This window comes from Lucilia cuprina, chromosome 5 (genome assembly GCF_022045245.1).
Source record: "Lucilia cuprina isolate Lc7/37 chromosome 5, ASM2204524v1, whole genome shotgun sequence".
NCBI lineage: Eukaryota > Metazoa > Arthropoda > Insecta > Diptera > Calliphoridae > Lucilia > Lucilia cuprina.
In genome coordinates, this window is record NC_060953.1 from 10,406,376 (window position 1) to 10,416,432 (window position 10,057).

General features: G+C 30.0%; 1 protein-coding gene across 2 annotated transcripts in view; it reads right to left on the reverse strand.

Moving 5' to 3' along the window:
- The window catches only part of LOC111685655 (E3 ubiquitin-protein ligase listerin), a 48,017-nt gene extending 38,835 nt beyond the window's left edge, over positions 1 to 9,182 (reverse strand). The window contains exon 1 of one of the 2 annotated variants that reach the window (XM_046951042.1): positions 9,073 to 9,182. The gene's annotated coding sequence lies outside the window, so the exon portion shown is untranslated. The remainder of the gene's footprint in view (positions 1 to 9,072) is intronic. The other variant, XM_046951041.1, reaches the window with a different exon arrangement.
- Positions 9,183 to 10,057: the final 875 nt, after the last annotated feature.

Consider the following 10,057-nt stretch of genomic DNA (forward strand, 5'->3'; position numbering starts at 1 on the left):
AAAATTGAAATGTAGCTTAATGGTTCCTTTAAAATGTTGCGAAAAAAAATTTACATGGCTTTAAGTGCCAACTTAAGAAAGTTGTATATTATGTGAAGTGAATGTTTTTTCTTTGTGATATTGTTTGGTTTGAGTATATAGATCAAGTTGGTTTTATTGATAAACATTTTTTCAGTTTAAAAATAAATTTATATTCGCAGCCAATAAAATACTTTCAAAATTTGAGGAAAAAATTTATTCATATTAAACAATTTAAAAACGTGGGATCAGTTAGAAGGTTCAGTTCTAGTTCACTTCTAGCTGAGTTAGTTTTCAATACTAGTCCAGATCTCGTTCAGTTTTAGTTCAGATCTCGTTCAGTTCTAGTTCAGATTTAGTTCAGTTCTAGTTCAGTTCTAGTTCAGTTCTAGTTCAGTTCTAGTTTAGTTCTAGTTCAGTTCTAGTTCAGTTCTAGTTCAGTTCTAGTTCAGTTCTAGTTCAGTTCTAGTTCAGTTTTAGTTAAGTTCTAGTTCAGTTCTACTTCAGTTCTAGTTCAGTTCTAATTCTATAGACTAGACTATAGACTAGACTATAGACTAGACTATAGACTGGACTATAGACTGGACTATAGACTAGACTATAGACTAGACTATAGACTAGACTATAGACTAGACTATAGACTAGACTATAGACTAGACTATAGACTAGTCTATAGTCCAGTCTATAGTCCAGTCTATATTCTAGTCTATAGTCTAGTCTATAGTCTAGTCTATAGAATTAGAACTGAACTAGAACTGAAGTAGAACTGAACTAGAACTTAACTAAAACTGAACTAGAACTGAACTAGAACTGAACTAGAACTGAACTAGAACTGAACTAGAACTGAACTAGAACTAAACTAGAACTGAACTAGAACTGAACTAGAACTGAACTAGAACTGAACTAAATCTGAACTAGAACTGAACGAGATCTGAACTAAAACTGAACGAGATCTGGACTAGTATTGAAAACTAACTCAGCTAGAATGAACTAGAACTGAACCTTCTAACTGATCCCACTTTTTTAAAATGTTTAATATGAATAAATTTTTTCCTCAAATTTTGAAAGTATTTTATTGGCTGCGAATATAAATTATTTTTAAACTGAAAAATGTTTATCAATAAAACCAACTTGATCTATATACTCAAACCAAACAATATCACAAGAAAAAAACATTCACTTCACATAATATACAACTTTCTTAAGTTGGCACTTAAAGCCATGTAAAATTTTTTTTCGCAACATTTTAAAGGAACCATTAAGCTACATTTCAATTTATATACAAATGCAGTTTTTTGGCAAAAATAAAAGCCAAAAAAGAGGTTAAACAAAATAAACCATAAATATACAATTTTTTTTAAGAATATGGACAAGAATAACAAAATTTTTAAATAACAATCTTGAGAAAAAAGAACAATATTGCGTACACGTCATTTGTATCACTCACTAACAGGGAAAAATATATTCAAAAAGAAAGAAAAAACCGCCCGCGCCATATTTTTACTTATTAACGGGCATAAATTTTGTATTCTAGATATTTTTATAAACATGTTTTACTTAAAGCTTTTTATGGTAAGAAACACAAACGCAATATTAACGCAAATTAACAATATTTGTACATAACAACGAAAATAAGTGAGAAAAAAACGAAATGAAAAAAACATTTAACAAGACAGACAGACCCATGGTTAGACAAACAGAAGGACAGACGTATGAATGGATGGATGGATGGATGGATGGACAGACGAGATCGACAGTGTAACTGACATGTATGGAATTAAACAAAAAGCAATTGTGTCACATACAAATAATTCACATTCAAATAATACATTCTCTCTGCTTAAACACAGTAAAAGATGTTTAACTCTGAGCATTGAAAAATATTGTATTGTATTGTGTAAAAAAATAATAACAATAAAACAAGAAAAACAAAAACTATATTGTTTTGTATAAATAAATATTTACAATCAAATAGAGAGAGAGGGTGAATCATCTACAGAGAAAACAAGCAAAAAATAAAATAAAACATCATACAAAAACAGCAATAAAAACGTTCCAAGAAATTTCGATATAATCATATTTTGTTTATACCCTACAACATTTTATAAGGGATTTACTTAGTTACTGTTAATAGAGGGAAATTTACAGAAAATGACATCATAGAAATCAAATGACATCCTTTTTCAATGATTGCAATTTAAAATCAAACTTCGTTTCTTCATTTCATAAATAATGTTCCTTCTTTAAGTTTTTTAATCCAAATCTTCATTAATGCAAAGTTCGTTACTTAAGTCTTTACCTATATTCGCCTTCGTAAGTTTCTTTCTTAAGTCTTTCTACAATCGAAAATTCTGTCAACCAAGTTCATTCCTTAAGTCTTTTTTCCGAAATGTTCTTGTAAACAATGTTTGTTTCTTAAGTCTTTTATTCGACAACACCTGTTAACAAGTTCGTTTCCTAAGTCTCTTGTTAAAAACATTCTAGTCTTTTCAACAAAACTAGACCGTAGACTATATAGACTAGACTACAGACTAGACTATAAACTAGACTATAGACTAGACTATAAGACTTAGACTATAGACATCCTATAGACTAGACTATAGACTAGACTATAAAGATAGACTAGACTATAGACTAGACTATAGACTAGACTATAGAATAGACTATAGACTAGACTTTAGACTAGACTATAGACTAGACTATAGACTAGACTATAGACTAGACTATAGACTAGACTATAGACTAGACTATAGACTAGACTATAGACTAGACTATAGACTAGACAATAGACTAGACCATAGACTAGACTATAGACTAGACTATAGACTAGACTATAGACTAGACTATAGACTAGACTATAGACTAGACTATAGACTATACTATAGACTAGACTATAGACTAGACTATAGACTAGACTATAGACTAGACTATAGAATAGACTAGACTTTAGACTAGACTATAGACTAGACTATAGACTAGACTATAGACTAACTAAGACTAGACTATAGACTAGACTATAGACTAGACTATAGACTAGACTATAGACTAGACAATAGACTAGACCATAGACAAGACTATAGACTAGACTATAGACTACACTATAGACTAGACTATAGACTAGACTATAGACTAGACTATAGACTAGACTATAGACTAGACTATAGACTAGACTATAGACTAGACTATAGACTAGACTATAGACTAGACTATAGACTAGACTATAGACTAGACTATAGACTAGACTATAGACTAGACTATAGACTAGACTATAAGACTAGACTAAAAGACTAGACTATAGACTAGACTATAGACTAGACTATAGACTAAGACTATAGACTAGACTATAGACTAGACTATAGACTAGACTATAGACTAGACTATAGACTAGACTATAGACTAGACTATAGACTAGACTATAGACTAGACTATAGACTAGACTATAGACTAGACTATAGACTAGACTATAGACTAGACTATAGACTAGACTATAGACTAGACTATAGACTAGACTATAGACTAGACAATAGACTAGACTATAGACTAGACTAAAGACTAGACTATAGACTAGACTATAGACTAGACTATAGACTAGACTATAGACTAGACTATAGACTAGACTATAGACTAGACTATAGACTAGACTATAGACTAAGACTATAGACTAGACTATAGACTAGACTATAGACTTAGACTATAAGACTAGACTAAAGACTAGACTATAGACTAGACAATAGACTAGACTATAGACTAGACTATAGACTAGACTATAGACTAGACTATAGACTAGACTATAGACTATACTATAGACTAACTATAGACTAGACTATAGACTAGACTATAGACTAGACTATAGACTAGACTATAGACATACTATAGACTAGACTATAGACTAGACTTAGACTAGTACAATAATAGACTAGACTATAGACTAGACTATAGACTAGACTATAGACTAGACTATAGACTAGACTATAGACTAGACTATAGACTAGACTATAGACTAGACTATAGACTAGACTATAGACTAGACTATAGACTAGACTATAGACTAGACTATAGACTAGACTATAGACTAGACTATAGACTAGACTATAGACTAGACTATAGACTAGACTATAGACTAGACTATAGACTAGACTATAGACTAGACTATAGACTAGACTATAGACTAGACTATAGACTAGACTATAGACTAGACTATAGACTAGACTATAGACTAGACTATAGACTATAGACTAGACTATAGACTATAGACTAGACTATAGACTATAGACTAGACTATAGACTAAACTATAGATTAGAAAATTATCGATTTTTTTCTAACTTGTTTCAAAATTGATTATTTATTTAGTTGTTAAAAACAATTTTAAGAAACTTCTAACTGTTTTTAAGTTTATTGATTGTTTTTAATTGATTTTATTTTATAGCTTCTTTTTAAACCTAAAAATAAAGTAATTAAAACTAAGTTCATTAGCCCATAATAAAATACTCAATAGGCCATTAAATATAGTACAGGTAGGGTATTCTCACATGGGACTATTGTTTTTATTGAAAAGTCGTTTATTTTTTTTTTTTTAAATTTAACTTTTTTTGTTTAGTTTAGTAAAACTTTAATTTAAACCCGGCAAAGTGGTGCTGGTGCTGTTACTATAGTATTTAGTTGATGACGGTTGTATATGAATTTAAAATAATGGGAAATTCCAATATTACGTGTGATTTTGTAGTTTTATGTAAATACACATACATATAAAACTAAACTGATTGATTTAAAACTAATAGTAAAAACATAAGAAAAGCAAAAAAACTAGAAACAAAAAAATACTTTCTAAGATTCTTGAATTTTTAGGTGGGGGTCAGTTCATTAAGTTAAAATAAAACACACACACCTCAACTAATGTTCAATATTATGATTATAATTATTTTTCCTTTAACTCCAGCATCAGCATCAATAGTTGTACACTATTTATGAGATTTCATAATAATCATGACTTTTAAAAAAATATCTTATAAAAACATTTATATTTAAATCCCCCTCAGAGCATTAATTGTTTGATGTACGAGAGTACGTGCATAACCTGGATTGATCAGTGGTATAAAAAAAAGACGTTACTATAATTTTATATAATATAAATATATTTTTTATATATATTTTTAAATTATGTTTCTACATTCATTTACTAGTCAGTACATAAAAAAATAATGAAAAAAGTAAAATCAATTGACTTCATTTAACCGGCCAGCCACAAGGTATGGCTTGTGACACAGTGACTCAAAAAGAGTAAATTTTTGGTTAAAAAATGCATACATGTTTTTATATCTAGTCTACTCTATAGGCTATAGATTAATCTATAGTCTAGTCCATAGTATAGTCTATAGTCTAGTCTCTAGTCTAGGCTATAGTCTAGTCTATAGTCTAGTCTATAGTCTAGTCTATAGTCTAGTCTAGTCTATAGTCTAGTCTAGTCTAGTCTATAGTCTAGTCTATAGTCTAGTCTATAGTATAGTCTATAGTATAGTTTCTAGTCCAGGCTATAGTCTAGTCTATGGTCTCGTCTATAGTCTAATCTATAGTCTAGTCTATAGTCTAGTCTATAGTCTAGTGTATAGTCTAGTCTATAGTCTAGGCTATAGTCTAGTCTAAAGTCTAGTCTATTGTCTAGTCTATAGTCTAGTCTATAGTATAGTCTATAGTCTAGTCTATAGTATAGTCTCTAGTCTAGGCTATAGTCTAGTCTATAGTCTAGTCTATAGTCTAATCTATAGTTTAGTCTATAGTCTAGTGTATAGTCTAGTCTATAGTCTAGCCTATATTCTAGTCTATAGTCTAGCCTATAGTCTAGCCTATAGTCTAGTCTATAGTCTAGTCTATAGTCTAGTCTATAGTCTAGTCTATAGTCTAGTCTATAGTCTAGTCTATAGTCTAGTCTATAGTCTAGTCTATAGTCTAGTCTATAGTCTAGTCTATAGTCTAGTCTATAGTCTAGTCTATAGTCTAGTCTATAGTCTAGTCTATAGTCTAGTCTATAGTCTAGTCTATAGTCTAGTCTGTAGTCTAGTTTATCATGTAGTCTTTAGTGTCTTTTATAGTGTAGTTGTTAGTCCAGCCTTTAGTCTGATCTTTAGTCCAGGCTTTAGCCTAGTCTATAAGCTAGATTTTAGTCTGATCTATAGTCTTGTGAAATTAGAATCTAAAAATGTTGGTTCCTTTCTCTGCCACTGTTTATTTTAAAAAGTTCAAGTGTTAAAACAAACCATATCTTGACGGTTTATAATATTTGCTGTACGTTTTTTTGTTGTTTTTTTTTTTTTTTGCTTATTTAATTTTCTTAGCATCTTTTGTTAAACAACTTATGGCATCATCAACTTCATCCCCTTCAAATAATAAATGTTGGCAACAAGAAAGAAAAAAAACTGACAACTCCAAATGACAGACAGACTTTCAGACGATCAAATTGTTGAACTGTCTAACCATCATATAGTCAAGACTTTGATTATTTGTATATGCATGTAAAAAAACGTCTGTCTATTTAACTGATTTCATTTCTGTTTTCTTTATTTATACTGGTCTCGTACATAACGCAGTATTTGAACCACATTGTCATTTTGTTAAGTTTCAGTTCAATTGCTTTGAAAAGCAGAATAAACTAAAGAAACAAAAAACCAAATACGAGAAAAGAATTAAAAAAAGAATCAGAAAAATATCACTCACTTGTATTGTAACCTCACTCACTAACACGCACACACTCCCGCCTACCCTTTCAATTTAATTCAAGAAGTTTTACCTGTTGTTTTTGCTAAGAGTATTACCAATGTTGTTGCTGGTGCTGCTGCTGCTGGTGTTGCGCTGTATGTACGCAACCCCAGGCCTTTAAAGAACAGACAAAAATGTTTTATATACATACATAAACATACATTCATACACTTAAGAGTACACAGAATGTTTAACAAGTCAAGCTAAACTCTATCTCCTTTACTTTTATACAAATAACAAGTCATCAGCCTACCTTGGCTCTGAGATTTTTTTGTTTTTATTAGTCTTTGTCTTCTTTTTTTTTTATAGCAGACTTAAGTTCTTTTTGTTGTTGTAGTTGTTGTCTCAGATTCTCGGATACTTGTTGTTCTTACAAATATTATTGTTGTTGCTGTCATTGTACAGACTTTTACTTTGGTTTTTGTGTGTACAGACAGACAAACATATGTACATTTATAGTTCTATATGTATGTGTGATAATCTCACATTTACTTACTATATATATTTAAGTGTTACCATATGTTGTTTAAAAATCATTAAAAAGATCCTATTTGTTCTAGACAAGTTGGAATTGATGTTTGAATTTAATTCCAAAGCGAAAGGAAGAACCATATGCGCAATTATTTCTAAAATTTTTTTGACAAACTAAAACTGAGCTTGAACTGAACTAGAACTGAACTAGAACTGAACTAGAACTGAACTAGAACTGAACTAGAACTGAACTAGAACTGAACTAGAACTGAACTAGAACTGAACTAGAACTGAACTAGAACTGAACTAGAACTGAACTAGAACTGAACTAGAACTGAACTAGAACTGAACTAGAACTGAACTAGAACTGAACTAGAACTGAACTAGAACTGAACTAGAACAGAACTAGAACTAGAACTGAACTAAAACTGAACTAGAACTGATTTAAAACTGAACTAGAACTGAACTAAAACTGAACTAGAACTGAAACTGTGAAACATTTAAAAGAATTTATTCATAACTTAAGTTTGAAGATCTTTATCCTACAACAGTTTCCTAAATTTACCCACATAAACACCCTGTATAAATCCAGTTATTGTACGTTTGATTTTGCAAATACAGATAGTACGCTACATACACTTACAATTCAAATAACTTTAACTCAAAAACTCCCCCATTGTGGCGAAATACACCAAAATCGGGGAGAGAATAATGTTTTTTTTTTTTTTCTAAAAGATTTAAAAAAATTTGTCGAATTCAAAGAAATCAGTAACAACATTTAAAAAACCTAAAACAAAAGCCTAAGAAAAAGAACAAGTAGTAGACATACAGACGGATTTTTTGTTTCTTCGTTCATTCTTTCTTTTACTATATGTATATTACAGTGAAAAGTTATAAAACTGAGATATTTAGTATATAGTTTTATATATATATAGACATATGTATGTATATATGATGTATTGATCATTAAATATGTACAAGTATTATACGATATTACCTGACTTTATACAATTAAATAAGCCTAGCAAGGTAAGAATTGATTGATCGACTTGTTGGCTATTTCACCTTAATGTCTAACGGGCGGGCGGGCGTTTGTTCGTTTTGGCTGACTGTTAGTCAACAAGCGGCTTAAGCTGACTTTTACTAATACATAGTAAAAATGTTGATTACATACAACTTTACATATACCTTAAGATCACTTGTTAATACTCTCAGTTTGGTGTGAACGCTGTCTCTCTCTCTCTCTCTCGCGTTTTTCTTCTTTAAGCCAAGTCAGTGAACTAAACATTAACACAGCAATAACAACAACAACAATGACACAATCTTTAAGAAGAGAATTTCAATTTCAAGACATACTACTACAGTTACACATCTACACACACTCACACACTTGTACTATATACACATGTATAGGAGAAGAAACAAAAAATTGAGGGTTGTTGGAAACGTATGCACGTAAAACCCGAAAATCAGGTAAATTTAAAAAGATTTTCAACTTTGCGGCATAGGAATTAACCAACAGCCACAGTATTGGCAGTAGCGTCAGTTAAGTCAACACGTTTTCGACATACGATCAGTTTACAAACGGACATTTAAGTGAATAGATCTCACGGTCCTTAGTACCGGTAACTACAAATTCTCTACGAAAAATTTTAGTACAAAAAATACAAAATCTGAACGATTTTTTTCTTTGTTAAAACTAATACAAATGCAGTTAAAATTATATATATATATTTTTTTGGTAACAAATACTTGTACACTTTTAAAGCAACAACAACAAAAAATTTGTACGAAAAAAAGAAATATTTTAAAGAAGTCATTAGAGTACTTACGTTTGTTCGTTTGGTAACTGGAAACACAAGACGTTGTGGTCAAAATTTTCTTGAAATTAGTTCAAAAACGTTGGGCTACACTAAAGGAGCTGCTGACAAACAACATGGCTGCAAGAGAACAGAAAAAAAACATCGTTATTTTTAAAAAAGTGTTTAAATTTTTAAATAAGTGTGAGTAGTGTAGTGAGTGCGTAGCAAAAACTTTAAAACGGGTGTGGCGGTGTTTAAATATTTAAATTTAACGGATTTTTTTGGAAAAAAAGTTTTTAACAAATTTGACAGTTTTTTTACAAGAGAAATGGTTTGTTTGGTTTTGAGTTTTAAAAAAAATTATAATTTGATCGTAAAAATGATTAGCAAGTTGTAAAAGAAAATATTTATATTTTTTAAATATTTCAAAGTTTTTGATGAAAATTCCATTTTGACGATCAGCAAGTTGACACGATCAGTTTTATATATAAAAGGAGTTAAACTTTATAATTTTAAAAAGTGATCTTCACGATCAGCTAGTTTTGAAAGAAAATATTTAAAAAATGGTTTGAATTTTCTAAAATTTATGTTTTTTTGCTGAAAACTTTAAAAAATCTTTTATTATTCTATACTGTCATCGATCGTGCATACCCCTTATTATAATTTATTTATAAAAATTGCGAAATTCTTTTCTATTCAGTTGAGTGAAATAAATTTATTTAATTTCCAATCATTTGATATTCATTTCAAAAGTTTGTAAAATATTCATAAAATTTGCCCAGAGTTTAGAGATTTTTTTTACCTCATAACATCTCGTCTTAATATTACATTGACTTGTCTACATCCGGCTAGATGATGACGAGATTTGCGTACGCGCCGTTTTTTTTTTTTTTTTGTCATTGAGTCTATCTCTCTTTCTCAAGTTAGTCTAATAATAAGTCTGTGAGTAAGTGTTGATTTCATTTGAATTTGTGCAAAAAAAATTTAAAACTAAAACGTGTTTAGCTTTAGACAA